The 25,752-nt window shown below is 37.2% G+C and overlaps 1 protein-coding gene and 1 long non-coding RNA gene across 9 annotated transcripts in view; both read left to right on the top strand.

Moving 5' to 3' along the window:
- Positions 1-25,752, top strand: part of MACROD2 (mono-ADP ribosylhydrolase 2) — a 2,007,046-nt gene that overhangs the window by 932,094 nt on the left and 1,049,200 nt on the right. The window lies entirely within an intron of this gene.
- Positions 1-25,752, top strand: part of LOC102151160 — a 59,097-nt gene that overhangs the window by 15,590 nt on the left and 17,755 nt on the right. For 3 of the 5 annotated variants that reach the window (XR_005377551.1, XR_005377549.1, XR_005377548.1), the window contains exons 3-5: positions 1,423-1,605; positions 20,269-20,368; positions 21,684-21,764. This is a non-coding gene — a long non-coding RNA (uncharacterized LOC102151160). Of the gene's footprint in view, positions 1-1,422; positions 1,606-20,268; positions 20,369-21,683; positions 21,765-22,897; positions 23,264-25,231; positions 25,440-25,752 lie in introns of those variants that run through there. The other 2 variants (XR_005377547.1, XR_005377550.1) reach the window with 2 other exon arrangements.

The raw sequence follows: 25,752 nt of genomic DNA, 5'->3' as shown, positions 1-25,752 counted from the left end.
AAGTCTCACCTTACAAAGGAAACTTGTCAAGGCTCAATTGTTGGCAAGATGGATGGACAAGTGTTTCCAGTTAATGAAATAGCTTTTTGGTGACTTAATGAAGGTAGCTTGAGATCTTCACTGTATTCACTTTTAGTTACTATTATTATTTTTTAAAGGCTGATAAATGATTATGGTTGTCCGTAATCAAGAAATGCCAAGTATCACAAACCCTATACTAAGGTATTTGGGAGTGGTTATACCCCATGGCCTTTGATTTTAGTTTGAAGATTGAAAATGACCTTTGGATTTTATTTTGATAAGGAAGTTGTCCTCAGTGGAGATAGACCTCATAGTTGGCATAGAAACAGCGCTGGGCTATTCCTGGGTCATTGAAGACATGGAACCTGGCCCAGTCTGAATGGCTGTTCTCTCCTGGTTGCCTGTTTAAATAAAGGTCAAGAAAAAAATTCCCTTTCTTGGTCTAGACTTCAGGAAGAAATAAGGGAGTGACCATCTTAAAATGTTATCTTAAAATGTTATCTTAAAATGAGTATTTCCTTTTTCTTCAGGCGTCTCTTCATGGCCCTAATTAAAGTTAATGAATGTCCCTAGTGTATGACAAGTGTTGAATGCAATGTAGCTCACCTGAGGTTCCCTGTGGTTGTACACTTTCACGGGAAATACCCTTCAGTTCCTGTAGATCCATTGTTAGGCAATCCCTTAATTATAGACTTTATCTTTCTGAAGCATTCAAATCACATGTTAGGCAAATAACTTAGATGCCTTTCTAAGTGCTAGAGCTCTTAAGTCAAGTTAGCAAAAGAATTAGCAAAAGAGGCTAACATTTAGGCAAATAAAAAGGTGTGTTTCACAAATGATTCTTCAACTTAGGTGTTTATAGAAAGGGTCCCAGAAGCCTTTGAAAACAAAAAAGGCATTAAAAAAAATCTTATTCTGAGCCCCCAAACATAAACTAAATCAGCTAAAAGTGGAGCTTTTCTGACGCAGGGGGAGGGTTGGAAGGAAGAAGGAGAAGTTGGGGGAGCATCTAGGCTCACCTTAGCCAAGTGGCCTTTGCTCGATGTTTTAGGCTCACTTCCCCCCTCATCACCAACTCTGAATCTCAGGAAACCACAAAACCAAATCCTTGTTCAATGGCACAAAAATTGTATGGCCTACAAATATGTAAAATATGAGTTGGTACTAAGTTTTTCTTAGGACCCTGTGATCCTTTTAGATGGTATGGCTATATTAAAGGATGGAACTGAGTCTTCAACACATCCACCCAAGATTCCTGCATAAAAACAAGGGGTAGTATCCTTAACCACAAACAGTTAAATATTCCATTCCTCTGAAACTGTCATTTTCTAAAGAATTTTGGAATTCTTTTGGTCTATTTAAAAGCCAAAAGAAAAACATTAATTTTCTTTTCTTTTCTAGTCCCACCTCATTTTTAATTCTTAGGAGTAGCAGTATTTCCAGCTGTTTGCAGAAGTACTTGTGAGTCTCAAATCTAACATCCAATTTGTGGCAACTGTTTCACCTTCTAAGTGCCTCAACTTTCTCATCTTTGCAGTGGGGTCATAATCAAACCTGCTAAGAAGCCTGCCTTGAGGATGAAAGGTGAAGAACTTAACCTTGTCCTTATCAACTAGTGAGGATTTAAAAGGAGTTACCTATTATTAGTATTAACATTGTTGCTGTCATTATTATTAGATAACTTGTTCATATACTTATTCTCCCTAGTCATGGCTCTGAGTTCTTTCATACTTTTCTGAAAAATCATATGGGTCTTCAGTGTGAAATTTTAAAAATCACTATTCCAGAGGTTTTGAAGAATAAATTAGAGAGTCTGAAGGCATTTCCAAAAATCGGTTGATCAGAGATGTGTTAAATGTTTTCCAGCCTCTGAAATGGACACTTCCAAAGGAGATGATGCTGTGGAATATGTTGCAAAAGAACAAAATTTAGTTCACTCTGTAGACACATTTTATAGTTTTTGCACCATTTCCTCATTTCACTAACTTGTCAAATATGTATTGAATATATATTATAAGCATGATATGTGCTAGAGTTGTGTGAGATCCCAAGTTATATAAATCTTCAGAATGCTTTTAATAGGATTCATTCATGGTCAGGACTTAAGATACATGGTAGCATCTCATGAGCAGAAGTTTCAGAAATTGATTCATTGCTAGCCTGAATTCAGGAAGAACGAAGTCTTCAGAGTAAAGCTCTGCAACTGGGAGAAGTAGAAAATGACCTTCTCCCCATATGTTCCGGAAGTGGCTCCCGTGACTCCTATCCCTAGAAATAGAAAGATCTATTAATGTAGAAGATCTTGAGGAGTATTATCCAAAAGTTAGACTTTACAAATATCATATACTCAGACCCCTGAATTTATGGTAATGGGGCAAGACAGCTAAAGTATTTCTCAAGATGGGGTTTAAATTCTCTGATTTTAATTACTTACTGATGTCTTTGTGAACCCCCCCCCCCCCCCACAAAAAAAGGAAGAGCTTCTTCAGAAGCTCCTGGAGGAAACTGCATCTTCAAGTCACATTGATGCTTCATGCAATGCTTGTATCTGAAGATAGAATTTATTTTACCACAGACAGAAAACTGAGGATTTGGTATATCTAAGTGGCCTGTCAGTCCCCACACCCAGGATTTGCACTGGCCATTCTCTGCACAGGAGCTCACTTTTAAAAGGTACACATCCAACATCAATGCTGGCTTGAAAACTACCTAACAGAGCTCATTTTCAAATATAACTTCCCTTCATAGGAAACTGATAGAATACAAGGGACATGTGTTTTATTTTTAAAATTTCATTTAAAACATCTATGTCCAGAATTCTTCAAGACATTTAAAAATACCTTTAATATTGATATGATTCTAAATAATTCTGTGATTTTTCACATGGGAGTATGCATTTGTAGAAAATAATAAAGTCCTCATAGATTTGAAGAAGGAGAAGATAAGATTGTATTTATTAAAATAAAAGCACAGCTTATACAGGTGAATTCATCAGTAAGCATTCTGTGACTGCTTACTATGTGCAAAGTAGTGTCAAGATATATGTGTTTATGTGTGTGTATGTTAATTACATAACTTAAAAAAATAGTCCCCTATGCTAACATATAGAATTTAGTCTTTTGGAAAAATCCCAGTTATTTTTATATATTGCTCTTTTGGATGAAGATCAATTTTTTTATATGAAAATTTCATATAATGGAATAATCAGTGGACCAACCTGACAATGTTTTAAGAACAGAGAAATATTCTGGGTGAAGGAAATTCATCTCAATGTTGATTTGGATATGATTAACAACTTTAGAAGGAATGATATTCTCAGGAGATCATAATGAGCTGTGATCACAGCTATAACCAATTTTATCCAAAATCAGTGATTTAAAATGATTATCAGTGATTTAAAATGCCTGCATGGTGCAATTGGTTCAACTCTTGGTTTCAGCTCAGGCTGTGATCTCATGGTCATGATCTCATGGTCATGATCTCATAGTCATGAGATGGAGCACTGTGTCCGGCTCTGTGCTCAGTATTGAGTCTGCTTGAGATTCTCTCCGTCTCCTTTTACCCTGCCCTCTCATGCTCCCTCTCTCTCAGATAAATAAATCTTTTAAAAAATAAAACATCAATAAAGTAATTCTCAGTTTGAGTCAGTTTTGATACACAGCTGATGGGTTAGGTGAGGCAGAAAGTTAAACTACTTCACTGGTTTCCATCAGTGTGTCTGGGGTTTCACTTGCTGCCATAAATCCTAGACTTCAGAGAGGAGCCAGCTTCCCTATGTCAATAAAAGAGTTTTGGAAATGTGATGAGCCTGAGAGTTCATAGCAGATTTTTTAAAATGTGAATTTAGACCTCTGGGAAGGATGTGGCTTGAATAATGCTAAAGAAGAAGAACACAATGTAAGGGAGTTAAGAAGCAGAGGATGTTTATTTTGTAACTTGCAGACTTGCCAGCCTGCTATATTCAGATAGCTTTGGAGACAAGGGGTCAACTCTATCAGGGCCTGGATCTTTGCTGAAAAAACCCACAAAAGGCCCTTGTTTCTGCAAGGACCATGGGAACTGGGAACAGTGTTCCTTAACTTTAATGTGTAGAGTAACTTCAATAATCTGGAACTCTAACTAGCAGCCTTTAGCTGGGACAAGGCGGGAGGGGCTCAATGAAAGGTTTTGGGGAAAAAAAAAAAAAGAGGAATCTCCTCTTACTCCTGCTTTGCTCTAGGATCCCCTTATATCACAGAGCAGGTGGGGTGATTGAGCCTAGGAACATAACCATCTCTGAGATTACCCAGGATTCTTTTTTTCTTTTTTTCCCCAGGATTCTTGATCAGGCACACAAAAGAAGGTTCTAAGTGTTTATAGAAGTAGAAACTGGGTGAATGAATTTTTTTTTTTTTTTTTTTAAGTAGCCAGTAAGAGAGATTAAGAAAGGGCAGGATTCTGTACCTTTCAGTGAAATTGGCCTTTTCCTCATATTTATCCAGTTTGAGTGTGAAATTCCTCAGGCCACAGTTAAAGTAGCTCCTTGCCCTGTACACAGCTGACTGGGCCTGCTGCTGCTTTTGGTGGCCTTCCAAACAAGGGAAATGACTTCAGACACCTTCTGCTTTTCCCAGTCCTTCTTAAACCTTGAATGATATCAGTACAAACAAAGTGAAAAAAGTTTTATTTAACTGATTCCCTGGATGTTTGCTCACTGGCTGTACATGGGTAGGAGTCCCTCACCCTGGAATCACTGATACCATAAAAGCAACATTGCATCATAAAAAAAAAAAAAAAAAAAGGCTAAACATCAAACAGATATCCAGTTCTTGGGTAGACTCCATCTAAATGTTATTGTAAAGAAAGTTCTCAACCTCCACACTGAATATATTTAAGCCTTAATTTTTGTCAAACTTCCTTGAAAGATAGACGTTAGGAATTTACCTTGTGTACTTTGCAAGAAGCAAACTAAAGCTTACAAAGACATAATGCCCCTACTGCCTCTCAGCTCAAAAGACCTTATCTCCAGTCTTCAATTTAATTTATTAAATTATTACCTGTGGATTGCCTACTTTAGGAAGGGATTTGATGCAGACTGAAAATCAAGTTCTTTTTCAAAATAGATCCAAGTTTTGGGGGGAAGATAGGCCTGTAAAGGGTAAGGCAAAGTAAGGTAAAAATTTTTAGTTGGCAGTGGAATGGAGTTTGGACTTGTTTGGGTATGGAGTGGATTGGGACTCAGTTATCCTATTTGTACTCCTTTAATTAATGCTTCAAGTCTACAAATATGCAGGGAATAAAATAAATTGGAACAATTTGGATCAAAATGGTTACAACTATGACCATCTACTCCTTCATCTATTCATCCATTAGACATTTATTGAGTTTCTGAGGCACCGGGTTCGTTCAGTCAGTTAAGTGCCCAAATGGTGATTTCGGCTCAGGTCATGATCTCATGGGTCCTGAGATAGAGACTCACGGCAGGCTCCTCACTCAGTGGGCAGTCTGCTTCAGATTCTCTCTCTCCCTCTTCCCCTGTCCTTCCCTCCACTCATGAGCATGCCAGTGTGCTCTCTCTCTCTCATAAATAAATCTTAAAAAAAAAAAGACACTTATTGAGTTCCTATTAGTTATCAAGTCTTCTTCTTTCTTTTGAAGAATGCATTCCTGGGGATCCCTGGGTGGCGCAGCGGTTTGGTGCCTGCCTTTGGCCCAGGGTGTGATCCTGGAGACCCGGGATTGAATCCCACGTCACGCTCTCGGTGCATGGAGCCTGCTTCTCCCTCTGCCTGTGTCTCTGCCTCTCTCTCTCTCTCTCTCTCTCTCTCTGTGACTATCATAAATAACAAAGAAAAAAAAAAGAATGCATTCCTATGTACAAAGTGTTCAAGATCTCTGCCATATTGGATCAGGGAAAGGGGAGACAGAGACAGGTTAACAGATACACACATAATCACAAATTATGGTAAAAGCTGTGTTAAATTTAGTAGCCAATGTTTTTGGGTTTTGTTCTTGATTTTGTTTTATATCTAAAATTTCTTTGAAGCTATGCAATAGAGAAAATAATACATTTATTTCTAGATAAATGGTTTTAGGATCACTTTGTTGAAGTGAAATATTTTCTTAAAATATAAATTTCCCATTTGCAACATTCTTCATAGGAAGCATGCAGCACTGTGTCAGAACTGGTTTAATGATCTTGCTTACAAAGTAAATAAAACATAATGGTGTCTCTATAGAATTTAAGTGTTGTGATGCATCTGTCTAGAAGCCTGTTAAAATACATATTGTCCTGACATTTCAATAAGAAGTAAGCTGACTTGGGTGTCTAGCACAAAAAAATCAATTGCTTTATTATTTTATTTTTATCACTTGCAGATGGGTCAAATTATTATCAAAACTTTATTATCATTGATAATACACTAATGCAGTAGGTTGACATAACAATTGACTAGTTGAATGTTGCAGTATATGATTAACCCAAAGTAATGTTATACATTTTCCCTGATTCCATGTAGCCTTTCAGAGGTAAGAGGATTTAAGTAAACCTTTTGTCCCATTGTTCTCAGAGATTAGATGTTATGGAAAAGACTAAAAAGATGAAATGATTTGATAACCCTTTCAAAAGAAGGCTATTATACCTTTACTGCAATATATGTCATAAACCAGAAGAATTGTAAATTTTTAGGCATGCATCTAGTTTATAATTCCAAAAGCCAAATGTATATACTTAAATATATGCAAGTAATGATTTACATGCATACTTGCAAGTTACAAGAAATTTTTTAAAAATGTTAAGAACTGGGAAATTGTGAAGTTTCTTTGAATTTCTTTGAAAATCAGATTTAAAAAAAACTCCTTATGATGTTTTAGAGATATTACTTCTTGAAAGGAAGAATCTGCAATAAATGCAAATGACAGAGCTTTCTAGGTTCTAATCCTGTGCTCCCATTAAAAATAACTTTTGGGTGGGCATGACATGAACTATTCTGTCTTACAAATACTGTAGAATATTTAACGATCTTCAATTGTATTCTGGAAAATAGACTTGCGTTCTCTTTTTCTTTCTTTCTAACCCTACCCCTACCCCCCACTCCCCCCCAGCTCTTTCTTGTACTTTTTTTTTCTCTTTCTGGTACTTTGCCAGAGCTGTCTGTTTCTTTCTTGGAGTCCAGTAATTGAAGGTACTTTTTTGGAAGATGGTTTCAATTATCTAAAGCCAGTGGAATGTTTAACTGCCCCTTGCTATTGGTGAACTTGTTTACATTGGGATTTTAGATGAATTCAGATTACAAGCAACCAGATGTTATCTGCTATGGTAGTTTTTTTTCTATTTTTTTTTTTTTTTTAAGACAAAAACAACAAAAATTGTATGAGGGAGAGGACTTTACTACTATATTTAGGTCAATGAACCTCAAACTTTATAGAAGTATGACCCTTTGGGTAAACTTTTAATGACAACCAGTTGAATATTCAACTATGAGACTATATGGCTTGTGTGCAATAAACAAGATTTAATTTCCACATGTCTTTATGTGATACTGATCAGAAAATTCTGTCTCACAAAAACATTTTGTCACCTATGTAGTTGGAGATAGTAAAATTATAAATTAAAATTAATTCATGTTCATATTATGCTTAAACTTCACAGATTTACTGTCATGCCACTCAGGATAATAGAAAATAAATGTTGTGATATTTAATAAGAAAAAAATCTGAAGCAGTATAAGTCACCTGTAAAACAACAACTAAATGTTCTAGACTGTAGACAATAGAAGACTTATTTCCTTAACTGACAGCTTAAATGAAGGCTTTGTAAGATATATATTTTTTGTACAGGTTGAACTTTAAAATCTAAAAGAAAAGCTGAATACACAAATTTTAACTCAGAAAACAGATAAATTAAGGTGGAATTAATCTTTATGAAAGAATTATTTGCTTTTTCAAGGGATCCAGAATTCACTTAGGAAGGTTTTTTTTTTTTTTTTTTTTTTTTTTTTTTTTAAGTTGGCTTTCAAGGTGATTAAAATATGAGTTAGCCTTCAAAGTTTAATTGCATCTAAATCTTCAAAAAAGAAAATATCCTTGTTGAATCTTCAAGTAGACATCAGGTATGATGTCTTCACTATAGGTAGTGAGAGGCCATCCAAGAGTTGTATTAGGAATTAAATAAGAGGATACATACACATATACACATATAAATACATGCATGCACGTATATGTATACATACATAGAATATAGATGTATATATGCATATATACGTGTAATTTTTTAAATAACACTTAGTATATCTACTAAATATTGTTGATACTCAATTGAATGAATAAAAGAACAAAAGAAAGTTCCAGGATTTTCACAAATAGAAGGAATGCCTGACGGGAGTTGTCACCTTTGAGGGTTGTAACTACTGTCAAAATCATGGTCAGGGAAGAGTTAGGGGAGGAAAAACATTCTTCATCTCTCTTCCCACCGCCTGTTTTACTAGGACCTCTTGTTACATTCACCTAATTGGAAGCCAGATAGATGGCAAGGGTGCCAGCTGAAACAGTAGGTAGGGGGTCAACTTCCTACTTCCTTCCAGGCAAAAACAGGGCAGAGAAGTATGGGAATAGATATGGAGGAACAGAGAAGGAAAAGCCCAGTTGTATCTCCCATGGGTCTACCCAGGGTAGTTCTCATAATTTGAACCTAGTGGAAAAATGCTATTGACAGTTATTTTACCTATGTAGATTATAATCTTTCTAGGCAATGAATCTAATTAGTAATCCAAACACTGTTTCTCTTTGATTCAGACTTTTTTTTTTCAAATGAGAATTCTCTGATTATGAACCAAATACTTAATGAATCTTAAAATTGCATAACAATATTTATTTTTCAATATATACTGCGTATGGCCCTTTAATAGTCAGCTATACACACAAAACACACTTGACAAATCAATATTAAGTTGTAAAATAATTTGAGAGATTAAAAAATGAAACATCAGCTATCATTTTTGTTTGGATTTTACCCATCCTACAGATTCATATTTACAAATAAAAAATGAGACTAATTATTTGCTAAGTTATAAGAGGAATTAAAGTTTTTTAAAGACAATTTTATGGAAAAGAAGTTAGACAGAAAATAGATTAATTGAAAAAAGTATCAAATAGGCATGTAAAGCTTATTAAATCTCAAAGGTTTAAATTCATATATATGTAATACTTCAAAAACTCATAGAGAATGTATTCTCTGATAGTGGATTTAAGCTAGATATTAATAACAAAATGTTAAATTAAAAAATATCTAAATATTTAGCAACAAGAAATGACCTAAATAATCATGGAGTTAAAATATCACAGTGGACATTAGAAAAAATATTTTGAAATGATCATGAAAACATATATGTACAACTTTATGCTAATATATTTGAATATTTTTTTAAGTTCACAAATTCCTTTGGCTTAAAATATTGACTTAAAATTTTTAAAAGAAATTTAAACTATCATCTAAAGCTTTCCCACAAAGAAGACATCTAGGTATCTTGATTATACTAGATATCTTTACTTAAACACTGTTGTTGGGGTTGTAAATTGGTATAGACATTATAGAAACAGTATAGAGTTCCTCAGAAAACTAAAGGTAATACTACCATATGATCTAGCAATTCCACTTCTGGGTGCATATCCAAAGAAAGTAGAATCAGTGTTTTGAAGAAATATTTTCACTCCCATGTTCATTGTAGCATTATTACAATAGCTGAGATATGGAAAGTATCTATCAATGGATGAATGGATAAAGAAATTGTGATCTGTATCTATAGCTATCTATGTATCCATCATCTATCTTTCTATAATGGAATCTTATTCAGCTGTAAAAATGAGGAAATCGTGCCATTTTTGACAACATGGTTGAATCTGGAAAAAATTATGCTAGGTGAAATAAACCAGACAGAAATAAATACTATGTGATCTCATATTTGAAACCTAAACAAGTCAAACTCATAGACACAGAGAATAGAATAGTGGTTGCCAAGGAATGGGGGTGGGGTAAATGGGGGGATGTTGGTCAAAGGGTACAAGTTTGTAAATTCTGGGGATATAATATATAGCATGGCGACTGTGAGGTATTATACTGTATACCTGGAGGTATTATACTGTATACCTGGAGTTTGCTGAGAATGAATCTTTTTAAGAATATTTTATTTTAAATATTATTTATTTGAGAGAGAGAGAGAGAGAGAGAACAGGAGCAGTAAGGAGGGGTAGAGAGAGAGGGAGAAGCAGACTATACACTGAGCAAGGAGCCTGAGGCAGGGCTCGATCCCAGGACTTCAAAATCATGACCTGAGCAGAAGGTAGATGTTTAACCAATTGAGCTACCCAAGGTGTCCTAGTGAGAATGAATCTTAAGTGTTCTTAACTATGTTAGATGATAGACATGTTAATTAACTTGATTGTAGTTATCATTTCACAGCTTGTAAGTATATAAAATCATCATGTTATATACCTTTAATACAATTTTTATTTGTCAAAGAACAAAATAAAATTTAAAAATAGCTTAAAAATTAAGCCAGTTGGGGATCCCTGGGTGGTGTAGCAGTTTGGCGCCTGCCTTTAGCCCAGGGCGTGATTCTGGAGACCCGGGATCGAATCCCACGTCGGGCTCCTGGTGCATGGAGTCTGCTTCTCCCTCTGCCTGTGTCTCTGCCTCTGTGTGTGTGTGTGTGTGTGTGTGTGTGTGTGTGTGTGTGTGTGACTATCATAAATAAATAAAAATTAAAAAAAAATTAAGCCCATAAAAATTTAAAATACATATATATGTATATATGTTTTATATGTAGATATATATGTGTATATATGTTTTAAAGAAGAAAATATTATGCAATTTATAACTTCAGAAAATATCAAATTTGGGGGAATTATCAGATTCCTAGGAATTCAACAAAATGCATACAAGACCTCTACAAAGGGCACCTGGGTGACTCAGTAGTTGAGCATCTGCCTTTGGCTCAGGTTGTGATCCTGGGGATCAAGTTCTGCATCAGGCTCCCTGAAGAGGGAGACTACTTCTCCCTCTGCCTAGGTCTCTGCCTCTCTCTGTGTCTCTCATGAATAAATAAAAATCTTAAAAAAAAAAAAAAAAGAGACCTCTACATACAAAATTCAAAACATTACTTAGAGAAATAAAGTAAGACATAAATTAATGGAAAGATATGCCATGTTCAGTAAATTAAAAGACAGATCCAAGGTGATCTTTAGTGCAGTAAATAAAAATTTTCAGCACCTAACTTTGGTGAATGTGTGTATATGTGGTGTGTGTGTGTGTGTGTGTGAGCGCGCGCGTGTGTGTGATGTAGCAAGATGAGTCTAAAAAAAAAATAAGGAAATTAAGAACCCAAAATTGCAAGAAAGTTTTGAAAGGAACAAACTTGGTGGACTTATATTCCCCACTATTAAGATCTCTTAAAAATGATTGGGAATAGGTATAAACAAGGGTTCTGGAATTTGGGTCATGTTCCATAGTTTGTTCTTGGGGGGTGGTACAGGACATTGTTCCTTTTGTAGACATTCACCTAGCCATACAACTTAAGATTTGTCTACTTTGTTGTATGTGAATTACATTTGAATGAATACTTCCAAAGTCAATATAGCAGCATATTAAAATTTAATATAGATGGGCGGCAAATACACAGGTTATTCTCTATGTGTTTCTACATGCTTATAATACCTTAATAATTTCAAAAGAGATAATTCAAAAAAATAATTTTGATTTAGGCTGTACTTTAATTATAGATGTGTATAGGGCCAAACAATACCAAACTTTGCCTTCACTGTACTATACCACGATTTTCCCTTCATCAGGCCCTAGCAAAAACTATTGCAGAGTGAGAAGATATGAAAAGTCTGGTAAATGCTGTAGATTACGATATCTTGTACATCTATGATCTGGGGAATAATGGCAGGATTCTGGACACACAGAGTTAGATTGATAGCCAGTAAAATGTCTCAACAGCTATAGAAAATGGGTGTTTGGGAAAGAGAGAAACCCAGAACACTCTGAGTACTACAGCTGTCAGTGAGTAAATGTTCATTTGATAAACTACCAGATCACCTCTAAAAGTGCTTTTGTCTGAGGGCAGTTCACTCAACACTCAATTACTCAGGGACTCTGTATCTGGGTCTTCAATTTTTCGCCTTCATTTTAAGAGCCACTATCTGAGGGATAAGAGAAGAAAGTAGTGCAGCACTCTGCTTCTTCTTATTTGTTGTCTGCTCTGTTGGCTAGAGTGGACATTTGTCCATGTTCCTTCTTAAATGTTTAGGGACAAATGGTCAAATCCAGAGTCAAACTCTCCATGTTTAATTACATTTTAATATTTACTTAAAATACACTATTATTGTTATTAATTTCTCATTGGCTTGTAGTTCAATGCAACATGCTTTGTCTATGTTCAGTTTGACTAAATTAATTTGAAAACAAAAGTCTGAGAACTGAAAACTTGAGTTTTTCTAGTGGGATTTATTTTTTGAGGAGTGACGTCTAGGACATATTATCTTATTGGTTGGTTTTCATATCATTATCATCAATGATCATTATCAACCAATATTTACTCATTTTCTGGTGCATACACAAAATGGGAAAAGAAAAATATGTCTAGGTTTAATGTGGGTACAAACTCGAAGGCCTAAAAGGACCACGGACATAATCTAAAAGAGCAAAGTGGTCCTGGGGTAAGACAAACAAGAAAGGGTGTGCCATTATAAATGGAGCCTGATAATTTGCCTCAATGTCCTGAAGACCATGAGGTGTGGTCTTAAACTGGCATTTTCTGAACATGACTGGCTCTACTCAGTTCCAACTGATATAGTATTGCAGGAATTTGGGTACTCTATTGCTATGAAATCTTGATTTTTCAAAAGAAACTTAAAATATCTCTCTCTCAAACAAACAAACATGAAATCTTCCAATTTCAAAACCAATCCAGTTAGAAAATAACAAGCACTATTGCAATCACCATGCACCAAACAGAATACTTTCTAAGGGCTATTTATGGTGTGGACCTGTGAACCTCAGCCTTCCAACATAGGGGAAATAGGACACACAGTTTATATAAAAGGGTATGAAACAATACTAAATACAAAATGCATTCATGTATTTCTTCACTAATAAAATAGTATTTACTAGGTGCCATCTAGGCCTCATACCCCATGTGGGTTCCTAGGGTTACTAAGCTGAACAAACATGTTTCCTTTTGCCAAGCAGCCTCTGGTCTGGGAAAAAACAAACAAACAAACAAACAAATCACTAGATTAGTTATTAAACAACTCTAATAGTAATAGGAATAATTGGTGTAGTTGAATTTCAGAGAATGGAGGCTTTGCTGACATTTTTCTTATGGCCACAGGAAATAATTGAGAAATAATGAGTCCCCCTCCTCTTTTTGTTATCCTTATCTACCTGGGCTTCACTTTAACCAAGTCACAAGAAGTAAAAACAAGTCATAAAACTATCTCACAGTCAACTTCTAAAGGAAGTACTGTCATGGAAGTGTGAGAATGATGGGGAATTTCTCATTAACTAGTAGTTTCAACATCCTTTTTAAACATATCTTTAATTACACTAATGAAGCAGTTAGTCTTCTTAAATGAATATACTATCAACTAGTTAGCTAGCTCTTTACATACAAACACACACACATCCACATATTATTTTATTTCTTTTGTCACTGAAGGCAATCTTACTTTAGCTTCAGATTAAATAACAGCGACAGCCACTTGTTTTTCCACCTCCAAACTATGGTGCAGCCACAAGGAAGGCACATAAGTGAATAAACTGTCATTGATTCTAGAGCCCTTTGGTTGTGATAAATGGAAACTGTATTCTCTGGGATTTCTGAATGGATTTTTATTCAAACTACTTACTGTTAAATGTGTTTTATTCACCAACAGAGGCAGTAAAGGTCCCAGTGTTCCATTTCCCTGAATAACCTCATAAGCACTCACTCTGGGATATGCAACTTTGTAGACTTGGGAGAAGAAATGCTTAATTCCTACATTCTCTTCAGAACTTCCCTTTAGGCGGTGTCCCCCCAAAGTTATAGAATTGTGAAGAGTACAGAGGAAGTTAGGATCACTATTTGAAAGTTATTTTGTCTTTCTGGATGGAAGAACAATGTATTCATTTGTGATAAAAATCTAGATATGAATGATGTAATGAAGTATCGGTTTAACTAATGAGATGGGAAGCTCCAAAGACCTCCTGGCTGTTTTGCTAAATAAAATAACCACCTTCAAACATAAAAACAATTGTGGAAAAAGCTTCTGCCAAAGGTAAACCCCTCAGTATCTTATGGCAGATGTTATTGACAGAGTAGAAGAGACAGGAATTTCCTATAACTGTGGTTGGCTCTAAGGAATACAATTTCCAGCATGTCTTTCATCATTGTAATAATATGGTAATGATTAAATTCACCTGCAGAAGCCCAAGGCGTCTGTTTGTTTCATGGGAACTTCCAAATGTCTTGTGTACAGACTTGCTCAAGTGGGAGTTTGTGAGTGTAAGAACAGCAAACTCCACCTTATCTCACATGGCAAAGGAATGGTATGTTCTACTTAATTGAATATTCTTGTTGTTGGAGAGCTCTGGTGCATACCATACATTTTAATTCTCTAAGAGTGAATTTTAGTTAATGTGAAAGTGACACTCACATGCCTTACATCTGGCTTTGATGCGATAGTGGAAGTCTGTCTCCTTTAGCCCCTGGTTCGTCTATCTTTAAGTACTTTCCCAGCTTTGGCTAGAATTTAGCCCCACCTATGGTAGCTCTTGTATTATGGAACCATCCTAGCCCCCAGACATCCCCACAATTTGTGCTCTGCTCAGTCCAGCCACCCTATCAATCAAACTTCTATTCCGTAAGGGCTGTTTTGATAACTGGCTAGTTCCTTGTTCAACCAATTTGAGCTACAGTGTTTTGGTTGATAATTGTGTAATCTGTTGATACAGATTCCCTGAATAATATTTGACTCAAAGAGCTTGATTAGAATAAATAATTTGGCCTCATACAATTACTACAATCTTTTGCAATACAGAGACCTTATATATCATCTCTAGCCTAAATTCATTATTTCCATAAACATAATAGTTATATTCATTCAGTGCCTATGGTTATTCTGGGTGCTGTACTAGGTGTTTTATAAAAAAATATTTTCAATCTTTAAGAAAGACACACAAATAAAACAAAAGAACTGTAAGATTGGTTCAGGAAAAGTTTGGGAAATTATCATCACCTAACAGAGTCAACAGAATAAACATGCCTTCTATTATCTCTGTAAAATGTTTTTGCTATGTTCATGGCATGTTGATCTTGCACTGGCTGGCTACTCTTTAGAAAGGCTGAGTGCTTTGCTCCTATAAACTGCAATGTTCAATTATTAAGAGTCAGTTTTCCCTCAAACCTGTTTATCCCAATTGGTTTAGTGTTAGGCAAACAAAGAGAGTTGTTGTCTCTATGAAAATAAATCTAAGATGTAAGATGCTGCAAAACTTTGATGAAAGCCAGTTGCTTTCAAAAAATGTTGTCAAAGTAAATATGGATAAGACCCTTTTAGAAGATTAGGGGAAATTATAAGAAACTAGGAAAATTTTTACTCAGATTGCCTTGTCATACATTATACTCTGGTTCAACTTTAGAGTCTAGAAATAATAGTACATCATAAGTGAGGTTAGTGCAAGAAGGACAACTTGGAATTTCAGCTAGTAGACACTGCTACATTAGTCAAGATTCAGTGGCAAACAGAACTGGAAACATAATCTATCTATCTATCATCTATCTATCTATCTATCTATCTATCTATCTATCTATCTATCTATCTATCGATCTATCTATTATCTATCTATCATCTATCTATCTATCATCTATCTATCTATCTATCTATCTATCTATCTATCTATCTATCTATCTATCATCTATATCATCTATCATCTATCTATCATCTATTTTTTTTCTTATAGGTATGCATACCTGCTCTCTGACATCCAGGGGAAACATTTCATCTGAACTTCCACTCAGTCCTGAATTTATCCCTTGTCTTATTTCACTAATTAGTGAGGGATATCACTTAAATGAGATCCTCTAATTGTTATATACGGGACAGAAAGCATCTTCCACATGAAGTTACGAGTAATCCATTTGATATGTGAGTGTGAAGATGAATTGGGCAGTTGGGGAGCAGGAGCTGCGAAGAGGCTAAAGGTCTTAGACTCAGAACCCAAAATGAGACCCTAACTCTGGCAGGGATGGAGCTCCAAGATGTAAGGGAGAAAATGCTGGATCAACCATGCAGATGTGTGAGAATATGAATGAAAATGAAGAAGTAGGATGATGAATAAAGAGAAATGGGACATGGAAATATTGGCTACTGAACTCTCAGAATATGAGTGAACAGGGACCCTTGGGTGGCTCAGTGGTTGAGTGTCTGCCTTCGGCGCAAGGCATGATCCCGGGGTCCCAGGATCTAGTCTCACCTCAGGGTCCCCACAGGGAGTCTGCTTCTCCCTCTGCCTGTGTCTCTGCCTCTCTCTGTGTGTCTCCCATGAATAAATAAATAAAATCATAAAAAAAGAATATGAATGAACGGTTAAAAAGGGTTCTAGTTTGAGGAAAATGAATGGGTTCTCATACTAATAGAAATATTAGTCAAAGTCAAAGTCAAATATTAGTCACGGTGAACAGACAGAAAAACAAAGGAGGGTTGAAATATTTAGTGTGAAAAATATTCAGGAAGGTGTGTTGTGGAGACTCACATAATAGCAAATAAACTATGCAATTTTTGTTGAAATCTCATATCAAAAAAGACTTCTTTCAGATAGTGATATTTCAGCTATTTTAAGTGAAAGAGCATGTTAGGCAATAAGGTGCTTATGACATAGCAAAAGGGAGCAGGGAGATGGGCCTCTCTCCTGAGCCTCCAGGAATGACCCTGAACAATTATGTGGGAACCGGCTTACCGGGGAGCTGCCACCTCCTCCACATGCTCAAGACAGTAGAGAATCTGGAGGCTTCTGCCTCCGTGACCACCGCAACTGCCTTTCCATGCTCCCAAAGCAAGCAGCTCTTCTCGGAGTGATACTTCACGGAACCTCTGTAAATCTGAAAGGAGTCTTGCCTGTCAAAAACAGCCAAAGAGCTCCCTTCCTCCATTCTCCTTCCCAAAACACGTACAGGCAAATCCAATGGGAGAAACCCAATTTGCATTCAGAATCCTAGCTCCATGGAAGTCTAGAAACTGAGGGTTTTTGCTGTCTGCCTCCACAGTACAGGAAATTCACTAAAAGCACAGGAGTGTCAAGCTGCCTATCAGATTCATGTACAGTGAATAGTTTGTCTCTGTGAAAAGATTCGCAAATTAAGGTGCTATTCTGTATTTAGTTGAAATAAAATGTTTGTTTTCTAACATATTTCACCCACTGATTTTAAGACTCCTTAGAGTTTCATAGAAATTTAAAATAATGTGACAGTGTTCTTTTTAAAGTATATCTTAGAAGCCACGAAATATATATAGCATGAAAGAAATATAGCATGAATTGCTTTTTGATCTCCACTTTAACTTTGTCCATTAACCAGCAAAATTCTTGTCACACTTTTGTAGAATAAGAGAAGTTGTAATGCTTTATTTTCTCCCATTTTTCAGATGAGTTAAAATTGAAACTTTACGAGGCTGTGACTAATGCCTCTAAATGATAAAAACCTCAACTCTCTTAGCTAAAACTCATTATTTGCCCTGCCATTGTGTTGTTCTTTCACTTCCTTTTGACAGTGTCATTAACTAATAAGTTTTTGTAAACGAGGTTTTTCTTAACTTGGGCAAGTTAGAAAAGCTGTGTTTTAAAATCAGTCACTTGATGCCCAGACTAGCACATCTCCCACTTGTTCCCTTTAATCCAAAGAGGAAAGAACTGTGGGATTTGAGTTATGATAAAGGGGAATGTGGGTAAGTATTTCAGGGCAGCAATCAGCTAACCCCGCTGCAGAACAGAGTTCCTCTGCCCTGCTTCCTTCTTGACCTGAAGTGAATCCTATCACTGTACCTCGCATAGATATTGGTTTACCACACAATGAGCATTTACTAGACTGTCATGTGCCAGACACTGTGGCAAAACAGAAAATAATCTCCCTGTCCTCATAGGGCTTCTGGTCTAGTAGGGTAGAGAAAACAAATTTCATGTTGGTGATAAATAGCATGAAAAAATGGTAAAGCCCAGATAAAGATAGCAGTTGTCACTAGATTGTTTGAAAGCAATCAGAATGTTAAGGATTGAAGACTTTCCCCAGCCACTAAAGTGAACAGGTCTGATGGAACTAAAATCCATTTGGTAAGTGTTGAAGGAGAGGGGAACCTAGTGAAGTATTTTAATTACTGTAAATTGCTATTAAATTATTTAATTTTTCCTTTCTATGAAGGGAGAACATCTCAGGAGTGTACATCCATTTCCTGGGGCTGTTATAACAAAGTTACACAAACTTCATGGCTTAGAACAACTGGATTTTGTCTCACAGTTCTGGAAGCCAGAAGTCCAGAACCAGGTGTCAGCAGAGCCATGTTCCTTCTGAAACACGTAGGGGAATCCTCCCTTGCCTCTTCCTAGCCTCTGGTGGTTTGCTGGCATTCTGTAGTGGTACCCCATTTTCGCATGGCATGTTCCCTATGTGTGGGTCTGTATCTCTGTTTCCATTTGTCCTTTTTTATAAGGACACCAACCATATTGGATTAGAATGAACCCCAGAGACCTGATTTTAACCACATTTGACAGCCCCTGTCTCCAATTTAGGTCACATTTTGTGATTTTGGGAGTTAGGACTTTGGAAACAATATTATAAACTTGGAGTTTCTCTGGTGATAAAGACAGATATGCAGACAACTATCTTATTAGGCAGAAATAAGTAAATGCTAGTGGTTCTTTGGTGTTTAAAAAGAAGGACCGATTCTCTTTTTATAAAATGGGTGAGTCCACACAAACCAGAAGGATTCAAAGTTAGTAAAAGGTACTTCAGTGGGTGGAATAGCATGACTGGAGCTGGTTTATTTAGTACTTTTTAATTTAATGAACTAGTCTCATTACCATCTTACTAAGATAACTGTATCTTAGCCCACTCTCTTTAAAAGTATTTAAGCATCTTATGTCATGGTTGGATGGATTTTTTTCCCCTTCTTTTCTCCTATTCTGTTTGGTGGAGGTGTTGGAAAGCTTAAAAATCTGACTGCCAGAAAGTGCAGTCGTAATGTGGCTGTCTCTACTCATGCAAACAGGAGAACCCATGGGGTTGAGCAGGCTAGTCTGTGATGGAACAGTGATTACATAGGAGGCATTGGGTCTCTTGCTGCAAATGTAGGTTGTACAGCTCCAGCATAAGAGAAGGCACCTTGTCTCAGGAAAAAGCCAGCAGTGGTACCGAGCTTCCCTGTATCCTGGCCCATTCATTATGGGTGCCACAGGGGACAGCCTAGGTCAGGCTGATCTTGGGTCTCCAGACACTCCATCAAGACAGCAAGTTTAAAAATATGCCCCTTAATTTGATCCTTCCCTGAAGAAGCCTGAAACATATAGGATTCTTGGCAAAATCTGTCATCATAACATTACAGAAGATTCATAAAACCTTCCTAAAGATTGCTATGGGATTCTAATGGTTCCTCAGGTGTCTTCTGGCCCCTCTGATCAACTTTTCACACTAATGAGGGAGGGAGAAGGAAAACCATCATCACCCCAGGTGTGTGTCTTCTCACACTTGCCATTCTGGATTCAGATGAGAGAGGTCTGAAAGCAGGAATTATTATTACCCCGAATTTCTAAGGAGAGAATTTTTTGTCCTTTCTAGCAAAAGTGTAGCATGACACTAAATATCCCTCTTGGGTTTTTATTATAATCAAGCCAATATTTTTTCCTGATTTTAAGAAATTTAAATATCTTGTGATGGAAGATAAACTAAACCCCCACCCACCTTTTTTTTCTTAATAATTTTTCCACTCTTTGAGCCACAGAGATCTCGTCCCACTCCCCCTATTTTTTTTTACACTGCATAATTGTTTCAGCTTAGTTATGGTGTTTCCTGAAAATTTATCTTCTGACTTCCAACAGAATTTTGATTTAGAAGCAAGTGGTATTATTCTCTCTTCTTTCCCCAATATATAAAGTGTCTAGCCCTCGTGTTATTGGCAAGATTATGTTTCCTTTGTTGTTTTAACCTCAACTTTATAAAACTGGCTCACATGATGCTTTTACTCTAGGATTGGAGAGTTCAAACATTTATAAATCCAAAAACAACATGTTCCTGTGCAGAAATCCACCACACCATTGAGAAGCATGTCATAATGATAGCCAGAAATGGTAAGGGCAAAAGTAAAAAGAAGAAAAAAATGTTTTTGAAATGTGAGCTTTGTAAGACTTGTAAGACTAAATAAATAGCATTACTCATCTTCCTTACTTTAAGTAGAATCTTATTTAGAGAGTCAAAACCAGCCAGAAAGTGTAGGAGCACCATACCACCATTTAGATAGTTACACATTTACTCTAAGACCTTCCTTTATAAATTTTTTTTATTATTTATTTTATTTATTTATGATAGTCACAGAGAGAGAAAGAGAGAGAGGCAGAGACATAGGCAGAGGGAGAAGCAGGCTCCATGCACCGGGAGCCCGATGTGGGATTCGATCCCGGGTCTCCAGGATCGTGCCCTGGGCCAAAGACAGGCGCCAAACCACTGTGCCACCCAGGGATCCCAAGACCTTCCTTTAAATGTTTGCTCAGCCACCTTCATCTCTTCCCCTGTAGCAGAAGCACACAGTGGGAGAAAGCACCTAAATAATTTCTCATTATACTTTACTTGAACAATGAAATATAGTCCCAAGTTATCACAAACCTAATAGTCATGCCTAAAACAAATATACAAGGCAGGTCATTTAATTTTATGATTATAGGTAAATGCAGCCAGATGACAACAAATAACTTAAATAATGATTAGCATTCATTCTACTCATGTATACATAAGATTTGGGGACACAACATTCCTTCTATTTATGCTTTGAGTATTTCTTAAAATAACATTTGTTCCTATTAGTCCCTGAAATATCCAGAATATCCATTAATTTACTGATCTATATTTCTATTTTGATTTTTAAAATATTTTTGGCTTAATAACACAAGGAAAGCAAAAATAGAAATACTAGTAATAGGAAGCCTGGGTCGCCACAGTGAGTTAAGTGTCTGACTCTTGGTTTCTGCTCATGTCAATATCTCAGAGTTGTGAGATCTAGCCCTACATCAGGTTTCCTGCTCAGTAGGGGGTCTGCTCAAGATTCTTTCTCCCTCTTCCCCTCTCCCCGCTCACACACAGTCTCTCTCTCTTTCACATAAATAGATAGATGATAGATAGATAGATAGATAGATAGATAGATAGATAGATAGAATCTTTTTTAAAAAGAAATAATAGTAATAAATAAGCTAGGAAGCAAATTAGCCTAAGTTTGATTTTTTTTTTTTTTTTGAAGTAGGCTCCATGCCCAGCATGGAGGCCAACATGGGGCCCAAACTCATGATGACACTGCGATCAAGACCTGAGCTAAGATTAAGAGTCAGACTCTCAACCAGCTGAGCTACCCAGGTGCCCCTACAGTGTTGTTGTTGTTGTTGTTGTTTTAAATAGGCATCCGTGACTTTGTTGCTGTGTCTGAAAATGTTTTGCGTGTATCAGGAAATCCCAAAAAAGTTCATACCTAATTGCACAGTAAGTTGAAATACCTATTTTTAGGTTTGTTTCTCTTATGGGTTTGTTTCTCCTATTGGTTTCCTCCAAAGTCACTGAGTGAACCTGGCTTCAATTTACTTATATTTTGGAGTTTTATCCTCAACTGTGCTGTGGACCATCACAGCCACGTATAAAGATAGAAAAAAAGCAATGCTGTTGGATGCTAGTGACAACTGCTTCCTTGTGTGGCAGACAGATTCAAAATGGATTAATGTTCAAGTCAGGCCCTTTCACTTGTACTCTCTCATGAGGGTTGACAGAGCAATGAATGTGGCTTGTCCACAGACCTCCTGACTCCTCTGCCATCTTTGAGTTGACACCACTTTCTGATCTGAGACAGAGTGTCATTTGGGGTCAGTGGTTTTGCCATTTGTGATATCTTGCAATAGATTTCCTATGTGGTGGGAAGAGGAAAGGTAGAAGGATGGAGGAAGGGAAGGAGTGAGAGGGAGGGAGGAAGCAAGAGGGAGGGAGGGCAGATCCTTTTGTCTCAGTATAGAAGAATGAGTAAAAGTTGAGGGAAAGGGAGGGAAGGAGGGAGAGAGAGAGAGAGAGAGAGAGAGAGAGAGAGAGAGAGAATATCCTTTATTAAATATCAACTGTGACTTTTTAATTGATATTTTTAGAGCCATAGTATATTTTCCATATCAACAGGTAAACTTTTCTTCTATCATCTAATCAATGTGTATATATGCTCACACCTGTGAGGTCAATGAACACAGGGCTCTATGTTTCCCCACATTCTTCTTGCTATATTTTCCTGGCCCTGGTCTCATCAGAGCACTTTGGAAAGGTGTGGCTGTAAACTTTGAGGAGGGCACAGACACTGGTATTTACTGAAATCAGCATTTAAGCCATCAATTCTCTTAGGACTTAGTCCTTCATGGAAGAAGCTTTCTCTGTAGTAACATCTCCTGGAATTTCCTGCAGAAATCCATCTCTGCCACTGTCATCCATGTGGTCTGTGTGAATGGATCATCCTCAGCTGCAGGGGAAGCCATAATGTGTTTAAGCATATTATTACTTCCCATTCCCTTGGGTATAGTGTTTGGTCTAGTGTTGGTCATGTGGTTTTAACAAGGGAAGCTCAGGACTTTTTGTGACCTTGTCAGACTCTGGTCTCTACCTCTGGTTATGAATGAAGAAGCACAGAGCCTTTATACTGTTGGAAGGCATATTATGAGCCAAAGGGGACCGATAACAGCATGAAACATAAAGTATAAGGCAGAGAGAAGAGATGGAAAGAAGTAGAGCCTTTCCGTCATTTTATCCTCAGCCCATTCTACCTCTATATATTCCAGTTATGTGAATAGTAAATTCCTCTTATTATTAGAGTCATTCCGAGTTGGATTTTTTCTTATTTGGTACCCATATGAACCCACAGATTCACAATGACTTGATAGAATTTCAAAATATTTTGTCATTAATTTTTTATTGGGAGATGGGAAATAAACGAGGAAAATGCCAACCATGGCAAACCATCAAGAACAGTGAAAGTTTGGCAACAATGATGGCAACAATAATAATAAAAAGGTAAGACCACAGAAGTCCTGTGTCAAGTCATTTAGACTCTTTCTCTAAACTGAAGAACAGGAGTCCAAACTCATGGCTGTTTGTTTAAAGAGTGTCTGTGAGTAAATGAACATCCAGACCCCAGGCTACAGTAAACAGCTCATTCAAGCAAATTGCCTTAGATGAAGAAAACACCCCTGCCGTAATTGGGGGGGGGGGGCAAGCATGAAAATAATAAGGTGCTTGGGAAACCCCAGAGTCTCTATGAATACCTTAGCAGTTCAAATAGCATTTGGATCTGGTAGGAAAGAGCAAACCTTTTTAATTTCATACAGCTGGTGCTGCAGTCGCTTTACCCCGTTGAGTTTTCTTTTCCCATCTGAATAGGAAAGCAGAGTTCGCTCTGTCATATTGAGCCAGTCACTAATGGGCCCTGCCAGGCGTGGAAAAGATAAAAGCCACCACCTGCCTTGCCTCAGCTCCCCCTAGCCCATTCCCGGGCTCCAGTTGTCTGCACAGCTGCTGCAGCTGATCATTGTTCTACCTTAGAGCTGCCTTGGGAGCTCAGCCATCCCAGCCTCAGCAGCCTAAAAATTGCACTTCGAATGAAGCTCCTGGATGGGTCTGCTCTGCACCTTGGCCATGACCCCTTGTGAGTCTGTTGCCTGCAAGGCCCAGCGGCCACAGCTTACGTGCCTGCCGTATACTTGGGCCTAGGAGGAGCACACATGGCACTCTAGGTAGGCTGGAGAGTTTGAGCAAAAAAGAGAGAGGTATTTATATTGACATTTGGTGGGCATGCATTCCTTTTCTGGCTTCTCGATGTCCATTAACATTAACCTTAGTCTCAGAGTAAGGCCCCTTTTCCTACTGGCAATATAGTCACCCAGGCCTGACTAGTGAAAAAATCGCTTTCCCTTCTGATATCTGTGACTGTGTTGGAGATAGGCACAGACTTATGTTTGGTCAACAATAGCCCCTGAGGTTCATTCTGCAGAACTAGTTTTGGGAGTTGGTGCTCTCTTTGTTGCTAGATTCAAATCCTAGAGTATATGGAGGCTTAAAGTTATTGGCATCTCTGTCAATATATCATGGCTGCAATAATACTGCATCATAATACATTGTCCCCAAATTCAGTGTATTAGAACAACGGGCATTTATTTCTCAATCATGGGCAACAGATTGGCTGTGACTTAGTTGGGCTAGTTGGATTGGACTCCGAACTCAGGATTCTAGGTTAGGTTCACATCTGCTCATCATGTGTCTCACCTGCCTTGGACAAGAAGCTACTACATGGCAGGCAGATGAATGACACACTCCTGAGGCAAGGCTTGTCATGCTGGCACTAGCCTCTGCTACTCTCATGTCCAGTAACATTCATAGCCAGAGCAAGCCACAAAGTCAAGGGAGCAGAAAGTACACTTCAAAAACCACAAAACCATGGCAAGGTATTTTATTGGATAGATTATTTTATTGTAGGCAGGAGTGAAAAAATTGAGACTAGTGATCTAGTCTGTCAGACTAACTAGTGCATGGAACATGACAAGAGTCAACACATGTGGTGAGAGGCAAGAACTGAGGGTTGGAGAGAGATGGAGGCCTATTGTTTGAGCTTTGAATCCAGCTGTAAATGAATAGATTTTACTCTTGGACCTTTTAGTCATGTAATTCCTTTTGGTTTAAACCTTTTCCAATTGGTTTTTTGTCACTTGCAAGCAAAAGAGACCTAACTTTTACAACCTTTATAGGTATTATCTTAGTCTTTCCAATAATCTAACAACAGTGTCAGTACTACAATTCACATTTTGCAGGTTAGGAATCCAAGCTAGAGAAGGATGGACTGAATTGTTCTGAACCCATCAGTCAGAAAGGATCAGAGCAGGAATTGGATCTCAGGTCACTCTAGCTGCAAAGTTGTCCTTCTGTCCTCATAGCCTCCATTTATGCAGATGTGTTTGGAGAGAATTGGCACAATTCTAGTTAGGAGAATCCATGGAGAAGAAAAGAGATAAAACAGAAGAGCAGTTGGGATGGAGAGAAGACATGAACAGACAGACATTTTTCCAAAGAAGACATACAGATGGCCAACAGACACATGAAAAAATGTTCAACGTTATTCGTCAACAGGAAAATGCAAATCAAAACTACACTGAGATATCACCTCATACATGTCAGAATGGCTAAAATAAAAAATATAAGAAACGAGTGTTGGTGAGGATTTATAATAAAAGAAACTCTCATGTGCAGTTGGTGGGAATGTAAATTGGTGCAACCACTGTTGAAAACAGTATGGAAGTTCGTCAGAAAATTAACAATTGAACTACCATATGGCCCAGTAACTGCACTACTGGATAGTTACCCAAAGAATAAGGAAATGCTAATTAATTGGATAGGATATCTGCATCCTTATATTTATTGTAGCACTATTTACAATAGCTAAAGTATGGAAGCCAGC

This window comes from Canis lupus, chromosome 24 (assembly GCF_011100685.1).
Source record: "Canis lupus familiaris isolate Mischka breed German Shepherd chromosome 24, alternate assembly UU_Cfam_GSD_1.0, whole genome shotgun sequence".
NCBI lineage: Eukaryota > Metazoa > Chordata > Mammalia > Carnivora > Canidae > Canis > Canis lupus.
This window is presented reverse-complemented; position numbering and strand designations above follow the sequence as displayed.